Genomic DNA, 8607 nt, shown 5'->3' on the forward strand with positions numbered 1-8607 from the left:
GCTAATAAGTGATTACAAAATAGAAATACAAAGTGCTGAAGAAATGCAAAACATCTACAACAGTAATTAGTTTTAATCAACAGCTCTATAATGTTTGCAGCTGTCTTTCAAAATTCAGTTTGGGAGTTTAATCACTCCATCTCAACAAATAAACTAACCTCGCTCTTTATCAGACTCTACTGACAACCTGTCCCTCATTCCCCCCAGCTACTAAAGACCCTCCCCCCACACCCATTCTTATACCCAGGTGATCAGCAGTGGAGGAATGCTGATATTTACAGGAAAAAAGAGGTCTGCCTGAGCCTTTGGCCTTTCAAATCCCTGAATTTCAAACAAAATTGGATACAAGGGCCTACAGAAGCACATGTTGTTGCTGTTGTTAACTGCCGTTAAGTTGGCCCCCAGCTTATGGGGACCTTATGCACAATGGGATGGGACTGTTTGATCCACAGGATTTTCATTGGTTGATTTTTTTTCTGGATGTAGATTGTGGGTCTTTGTTCCTAGTCTGTCTTAGTCTATAAGCTCTGCTGAAACCTGTTCAGTATCATAGTAATATAATATGCAAGCCTCCACTGATAGGTGGGGGGTGGTAGCACTTCAGGTGCACTGGCTGGGAATCGAACTCAGGTCTCCTGCATAGAAGACAAGAATTCTACCACTGAACCACCACTGCTCTTGGAGAAGTACATATATCCTTCGAATTAGAATTCTCTGACCTCCTCTACACAGCAAAGTTTCTTTGGGAAGTATGGGCACGCAAAAGCACCTGTGTATACTGGGAAATTTAGAGAGTCACATGCATGGCCAGGGCAGGATACATGCTCGGGAAGCTCAGAAAAGACCTGAGAAAACCCTAGGCTTTCACAAGTGGCTATCTCCAGGTTTGGTGCAAGCAGGGATTGAAGACCAAGGCAGAGTTGTCAATGGCCTGGTTAAGTGTTAAAAGAGTGCTCCAGCACAGAACCAATATGCAAAGACTTGGACTTTTTTTTTTTTCCTCTTGGCATTCGGGGAACTCTCTCTCAAAACACTGACTAAATGCAATTGCAGCCTTCAACAATCAATAACAGCAAACCCTGGGGGGAATCTGATTTCAAGAGTTACAATATTAAAATATTCAAATGCAGAGTTTGCAACAACAACAACAACAAAAATCACAGGACAAACAGGAGAATATGACTTATTTGATGGAAAAAAAAGTTTTGACAGAAATTGTCCCTGAGGAAGCCCAGACATTGGGCTTACTAGACAAAAAGACTGTAAATCAACAGTCTTAAATATGCTCAAAGAGCTTAAGTAAACCACAGACGAAGAACTAGAAAATGATGTAAGAGCAAAATGAGAATATCAATAAAGAAATAGAAGTTATAAAAAGGAGTCAAACAGAAATTATGAAGATGGAAAGTACAATAACTAAAATGAAAAACTCACTAGAGAGATTCAACAGCAGATTTGAACAGGCAGAAGAATCAGGAAACTTGAAGAAATGGCAATTGAAATTACTGAGTCTGAGTAGCAGAAAGGAAAAGGAATGAGAAAAAGTGAAGCAAAACTAAGGGACTTGTGTAACACCATCAAGTAGACCAACATATACATTATAGGAGTCCTAGAAGGAGAAAAGAGAGAGAAAGGGGCAGAAAGAATACTTGAAGAAATAATAGCTGATTCAGGGACCCCTGATGTTCTACAGATTTTTCATCTTGTAAAACACAGAGCCAGAAGATGATGCTGATAGGGTGGAGAGTTGGGTTCTGAAGCTAAGAATTTCAGAGATCAAAAGTTAGGACCATCTGAGAAAAGCTAGCAGAGCAGGCAGTTATTTGCTGGGAGGATATGGGAAAAGCACAGATGTCTGTAGATACCAGAAAGAAAAATAAACACTGTGGAAAAACAAACGTATATAGAAAAGTTTAAAAGAGGGACTTTTAACAAAGGATGTTTGGGAAACAATCTATTGGAGTTTAGTATTCTGACTAGCATTTATGAAAGGGGACAGCCAGAATAGCCTTCATACTGCAAACCTTCAACTTCTCTGTTTATCCCATTCTGTGCCACTTAACAATTGTGTATTAAATACCTACCATGTGCCAAGGAAAAAAGAAGATGACAAAATAATGGCTGAAAACTTTCCAAACCTGACAAAAGAAATTTGACATCCAAGAAGCTCAATGAACTCTAAGTAAGATAAACACAAAGAGATTCACATTCATACACATTATCATCAAACTCTCAAAAAGATAAAGAGAAAATCTTGAAAGGAGCAAGAGAGAAGCAACTTATCATACACAGGGATGGATCTTCAATAAGAGTAAAAGCCAATTTCTCCTCAGAAACCATGGAGGCCGGAAGAAAGTGGGCTGACATATTTAAAGTGCTGAAAGAAAAAAAAAAAAAGTCAACCAAGAATTCCGCATTTGGTAAAATTATCCTTCAAAAATGAAGGGTCACTTAAGACATTCCCAGATAAATAAATGCTAAGGAAATTCGTTACTAGTAGACCTGCACTACAAGAAATGCTAAATGGAGTCCTTCAGACTGAAATGAAAGGACACTAGACAGTAACATGAACACATATGAAGAAATAAAACACCAGTAAAGGCCATTACATAGGTAAATATAAAAGGCAGTATTATACTTTTTTTTATTATACTTTTGGTTTGTAACTCTTTTTTTCCTATATGATTTTTAAGGACAATTCATAAAACAATAATAATAAATCTTTTTAATGGGCATACAATGTATAAAGATGTAATCTATGACAATAACAATATAAAGGCGGAGGAACAGAGATACATAGAAACGGAGTGCTTATATACTATTGAAACTAAGTTGGTATTATCCAAACTAGGTTTTCATAAGTTTAAGATCTTAGTTGTAATCCCTAAAGTAATTACTAACAAAATAACTAAAAAATTTAAGTGTCATAGACTGAACTGTGTCTGCCCAAAATATGTGTCAACTTGGCTAGGTCATGATTCCCAGTATTGTGTGATTGTCTACCATTTTGTCATCTGATGTGATTTCCCTATGTATTGTAAATCCTATCGCTATGATGTAATGTGATGGATTAGTGGCAGTTATATTGATGAGATCTACAAGATTAGATAGTGTCTTAAGCCAATCTCTTTTGAGATATAAAAGGGAGAAGCGAGCAGAGAGGTGGGACCTCATACCACCAAGAAAGTAGTGCCAGGAACAGAGCGTGTCCTCTGGACTTGAGGTTCCTGCGCAGAGAAGCTCCTAGATGAAGGGAAGGCTGATGACGCAAACCTTCCTCCAGAGCTGACAGAGAAAGAAAGCCTTCCCTTGGAGCTGATGTCTTGAATTTGAACTTGTAGTCTCCTAGACTGTGAGAGAATTAATTTCTCTTTGTTACAGCCATCTACTTGTGGTATTTCTGTTATAGCAGTACTAGATGACTAAGAGTACAGGGCAGTTATTTTGTAGAATATCCCTCTATTTGATTTTATCCAATGTTTTCGTATGACTAGATTCAAGCTGTATATTTATGGCAGGAATACAATGGAAGTGATGTTGTGTTTTTAGTGCATTATATTACCCATTACTGTCGCTGTCGAGTTGATTCCGACTCATAGCAACCATACAGGACAGAGTAGGACTGCCCCATAAGGTTTCCACAGAGTGCCTGCCTGGTAGACTTGAACTGCCAACCTTTTGGTTAGCAGCCATAGCTCTTAACCACTGCGCCACCAGAGTTTCCACATAATATTAGGAGACATATAATTTGATTTGTCCCAGTGTTGGTGATGTTAGCTTTTGGTTTAAGGTCGTGTCTTATCTTGTGGGAAGATATTCTGCGTCTATGAAAAAACCCTTTTCCTCACTAAGCTTTCACGCACTAGTTGTAGCAACCATTATAGATTTTCTAATTTCATTATTCCTTCCATACTCATAAGCTAGCATTCTTTTGTAAGGAAGAACTTCCCCTTCTCCCATATTTATTTTATTAATACAGAAGAAATGATTCTTATTTTATTCAATGGGCTATAAATTGATGGCACTGGGTCTGGGTTTATAATCCATTATTATCACTATTTATTTTGACACTCAAATTGTCTGAGACTTCGCCAGTGGTAGCCCTTTTAAGTTGACTACAGTGTCCTTTTGAGATGTCTTTGTGATTGTTCGAGCACCTCTTTACACTATGGTGCTATAAGATGAATCAGGCTAATCTTATACTTTCTCTGACCTAGCTCCTCTTTTAAAGAGTATTGAGATTTGTTCTTGTAGACACTGGCACATCATGTTGATCCTTTTCAAGGCCTTTTCTAACCTTTGTAATGGTAGGACTAGAGTGGCCCTTATTCTAGGTCCACAGTAGTCCTACCCTATGGCTTGGCTTTCCTGGAACATCAACTGAGTGCCCACAGTATTCACTGAGGCCTCTCCATTTTGATCAATTAGAACTACTACATCTAGAAGCACTGAGAAACCTCCACAAATTCCATTCAGTTCACAGCTTTCCAGCAGCCGTCCTGAGTCGGACCTTACAGAATCTCATTCTGAGCACATGCAGCTTATTATTCAGCCAGAAAACTTAATAGACACTCTATGCATATTTCTGTAGCTCCTTCTCTGTGAAGCTGCCTTCTCTCAGGTTACCTACTCTACAAATTCCACCTACCTCAACAGCTAAAAATGTTGATCTCTGCCTCCCGAGCTCAGCTATACAGCTGTATTCTGCTTGGACTCCACCTCACCACATCATATTCCACAAAGGGCCCCCAGACACAAAGCTGGGGTATCTTTGCAGCTTTTCTCATGTGTTCCTCCTATCTAAAAGATCATAGTCCATTTCTGCCACATATGCAAACAGTTTGTGTATATATTTTGTCTAATTCTATACTTCTTTACAGCAGGAGGGTTAATGGGATTCAGTCACAGGTTAATTGCCTGAAGTGAATTCAACATCTATTTCTTACAGAAATTGTATGTTAAATGTGATCATACACATTGAGGTGCAGTGAATTACTTAATATGCCCTTCTAACCATAGTCTTGGAGCTCTGGTGGTGCAGTGGTTAAGCACTTGCTACTAACCAAAAGGTCGGCAGTTCAAATCCACCACACACTCTGCAGGAAAAAGATGTGACAGTCTGCTTCTGTAAAGATTACAGCCTTGGAAACCATATAGGACAGTTATGCTCTGTCCTACAGCGTCACTATGAACCAGAATTGACTCAGTGGTCCTGGGTTTAGCCACTGTTTTGTGACTCACACAGAACGATTGAGCAGGACTATGGAAATAAGGTATATGAAACCTGTGATGGTCAGTGTTATGTGTTGGCTTGGCTAGGCCATGATTCCCAGTATTGTGTGGCTGTCCTCCATTTTGTGATCTAATGTGATTATCATTCATTTTATGTGTTGGAAATCCTAACTTCTATACGTTAATGAGGCAGGATTCCCCATAACCCATTGCCATCGATTCTGACTTGTTGCGATCCTACAGGACAGAGTAGAACTGCCCCATAGAGTTTCCAAGGAGCACCTGCTGGATTCAAACTGCCGACCTTTCGGTTAACAGACATAGCACTTAACCACTACGCCACCAGGTTCTCCAAGGCAGGATTAGTGTGGGGTATATCTGGAGTCACAGCCTTGCAGGAGGACATGACTCAAATCCTACCTTTACTCAAGTCATGCCCTTCTCTGGGGTGTGGCCCACATCCAATGCAAATATGTGCATATTGTGGTAGGGCTCTCTCTTTCTCTGAATTTGGATTCTGTGTCTGGCGCATTATTGTCTGACCTCCAATTCTTGGAACTTGAGCCAGCGGCTTGTCGTTTGACCTGCTGATTCTGGGATTTGCCAGCTTCCAAAGCCTTGTGAGCCAGCAGCTTGTTGTCTGGCGTGCTGATTTGGGTTCATCGGCCCCCTGTGGCCAAGTCAGTCAGGAAAAGCTTACACCTGACCAACAGATTTGGGACTTGCCAGCCTCCACAACCTCATGAGCCATTTCCTAGATACAGTTCATGAGTTCTGTGAGACGCTATAGTAAATTATCCCAAAAATAGGAGAGAAAGTTCTGAGGGGAGGAGAAATAGTTGATATTAGAGATGATGGAGCGGTACAGCAGTTTGGAAAAGTTGGACATTTGGGACATCTTTAACCTCCACTCATTGGAACCAGATATGTGCTGATCCTTGCAGAAGAAAATTATTCATTCACAAACACACATACAATTTTTTAAAATTTCATTGCAAAAGTCACAATATCTACATTCTCATTAAATTCAAGAGCAGATCAATACTGGAACTAGTCAAAACAATTAAGTTAGACAAGAAAAATAAGAGATACATGAATTAGAAGGGATTCCAAGGAAATGAACTAAAATTTTTAATCCTGTGGAAAGAGACGATGGAAAAGTTCAATATCATCAGTCAGAACAAGGCCAGGGGCTGACTGTGGAACAGACCATCAATTGCCCATATGCAAGTTCAAGCTGAAACTGAAGAAAATCGGAGCAAGTCCATGAGAGTCAAAATATGACCTTGAGTATATTCCACCTGAATTTAGAGACCATCTGAAGAATAGATTTGATGCATTGAACACTAGTGACCAAAGACCAGACGAGTTGTGGAATGACATCAACATCATACATGAAAGCAAGAGGTCATTGAAAAGACAGGAAAGAAAGAAAAGACCAAGATGCATGTTAGAGGAGACTCTGAAACTTGCTCTCGAACATCGAGCAGCTAAAGCAAAAGAAAGAATTGATGAAGTAAAAGAACTGAACAGAAGATTTCAAAGGGTGGCTCGAAAAGACAAAGTAAAGTATTATAATGACACGTGCAAAGCTGGAGATGGAAAACCAAAAGGGAAGAACACACTCGGCATTTCTCAAGCTGAAAGAACTGAAGAAAAAATTCAAACCTCGAGTTGCAATAGTGAAGGATACTATGTGGAAAATATTGAACGATGCAGGAAGCATCAAAAGAAGATTGAAGGAATACACAGAGTCATTATATCAAAAAGAATTAGTCAATGTTCAACCATTTAAAGAGGTGTGCATACGATCAGGAACTGATGGTACTGAAGGAAGAAGTCCAAGCTGCACTGAAGGCATCGGCAAAAAACAAGGCTCCAGGAATTGATGGAATATCAATTGAGATGTTTCAACAAACAGATGCATCACTGGAGGTGCTCACTCGTCTATGCCAAGAAATATGGAAGACAGCTTCCTGGCCAACTGATTGGAAGAGATCCATATTTATGCCTATTCCCAAGAAAGGTGATCCAACCGAATGTGGAAATTACAGAACAATATCATTAATATCCCACACAAGCAAAATTTTGCTGAAGATCATTCAAAAACGGCTGCAGCAGTAGATCAACAGTAACTGCCAGAAATTCAGGCGGGTTTCAGAAGAGGACGTGGAACCAGGGATAGCATTGCTGATGTCAGATGGATCCTGGCTGAAAGCAGAGAATACCAGAAGGACGTTTACCTATGTTTTATTGACTATGCGAAGGCATTCGACTGTGTGGATCATAACAAATTATGGATAATATTGTGAAGAATGGGAATTCCAGAACACTTAATTGTGCTCATGAGGAACCTTTACATAGATCAAGAGGCAGTTGTTCGGACAGAACAAGGGGATACTGATTGGTTTAAAGTCAGGAAAGATGTGCGTCAGGGTTGTATTCTTTCACCATACCTATTCAATCTGTATGCTGAGCAAATAATATGAGAAGTTGGACTATATGAAGAAGAACGGGGCGTCAGGATTGGAGGAAGACTCACTAACGACCTGTGTTATGCAGATGACACAACTTTGCTTGCTAAAAGTGAAGAGGACTTGAAGCACTTACTAATGAAGATCAAAGACCACAGCCTTCGGTATGGATTGCACCTCAACATAAAGAAAACAAAAATCCTCACAACTGGACCAATGAGCAACATCATGATAAATGGAGAAAAGATTGAAGTTGTTACGGATTTCATTTTACTTGGATCCACAATCAACAGCCATAGACGCAGCAGTCAAGAAATCAAAAGACGCAATGCATTGGGTAAATCTGCTGCAAAGGACCTCTTTAAAGTGTTGAAGGGCAAAGGTGTCACCTTGAAAACTAAGGTGACCCAAGCCACGGTATTTTCAATGACATCATATGCATATGAGAGCTGGACAATAAATAAGGAAGACTGAAGGAGAATTGATGCCTTTGAATCATGGTGTTGGCGAAGAATATTGAATATACCATGGACTGCCAAAAGAACAAACAAATCTGTCTTGGAAGAAGTACAACCAGCTGACACCCTGAATTTGGACTTGTAACCTACTAGACTGTGAGAAAATAAATTTCTCTTTATTCAAGCCATCCACGTGTGGTATTTCTCTTATGGCAGCACTAGATGACTAAGACATGTGTTTAAACCTTTTCTTGAGTTCTTAAAATAGTGGTCTTATACAATATTTGTCCTTTTGCAACTGACTAATTTCACTCAGTCTTCCAGATTCCTCCATGTTATGAGATGTTTCATGGATTCATCATTGTTCTTTATCATTGTGTAGTATTCCACTGTGTGAACATACCATAATTTTTTTATCCATTCACCATTGATGGGCACCTTGG

At 39.5% G+C, this 8607-nt stretch overlaps 1 non-coding gene across 1 annotated transcript; it reads right to left on the reverse strand.

Moving 5' to 3' along the window:
• Positions 1 to 605: 605 nt before the first annotated feature.
• Positions 606 to 676, reverse strand: TRNAR-UCU (transfer RNA arginine (anticodon UCU)). Its single transcript has one exon. It is a non-coding gene; the product is annotated as a tRNA-Arg (tRNA).
• Between the last annotated feature and the right edge of the window lie 7931 nt (positions 677 to 8607).

This window comes from Elephas maximus, chromosome 9 (assembly GCF_024166365.1).
Source record: "Elephas maximus indicus isolate mEleMax1 chromosome 9, mEleMax1 primary haplotype, whole genome shotgun sequence".
Taxonomy (NCBI): Eukaryota; Metazoa; Chordata; class Mammalia; order Proboscidea; family Elephantidae; genus Elephas; species Elephas maximus.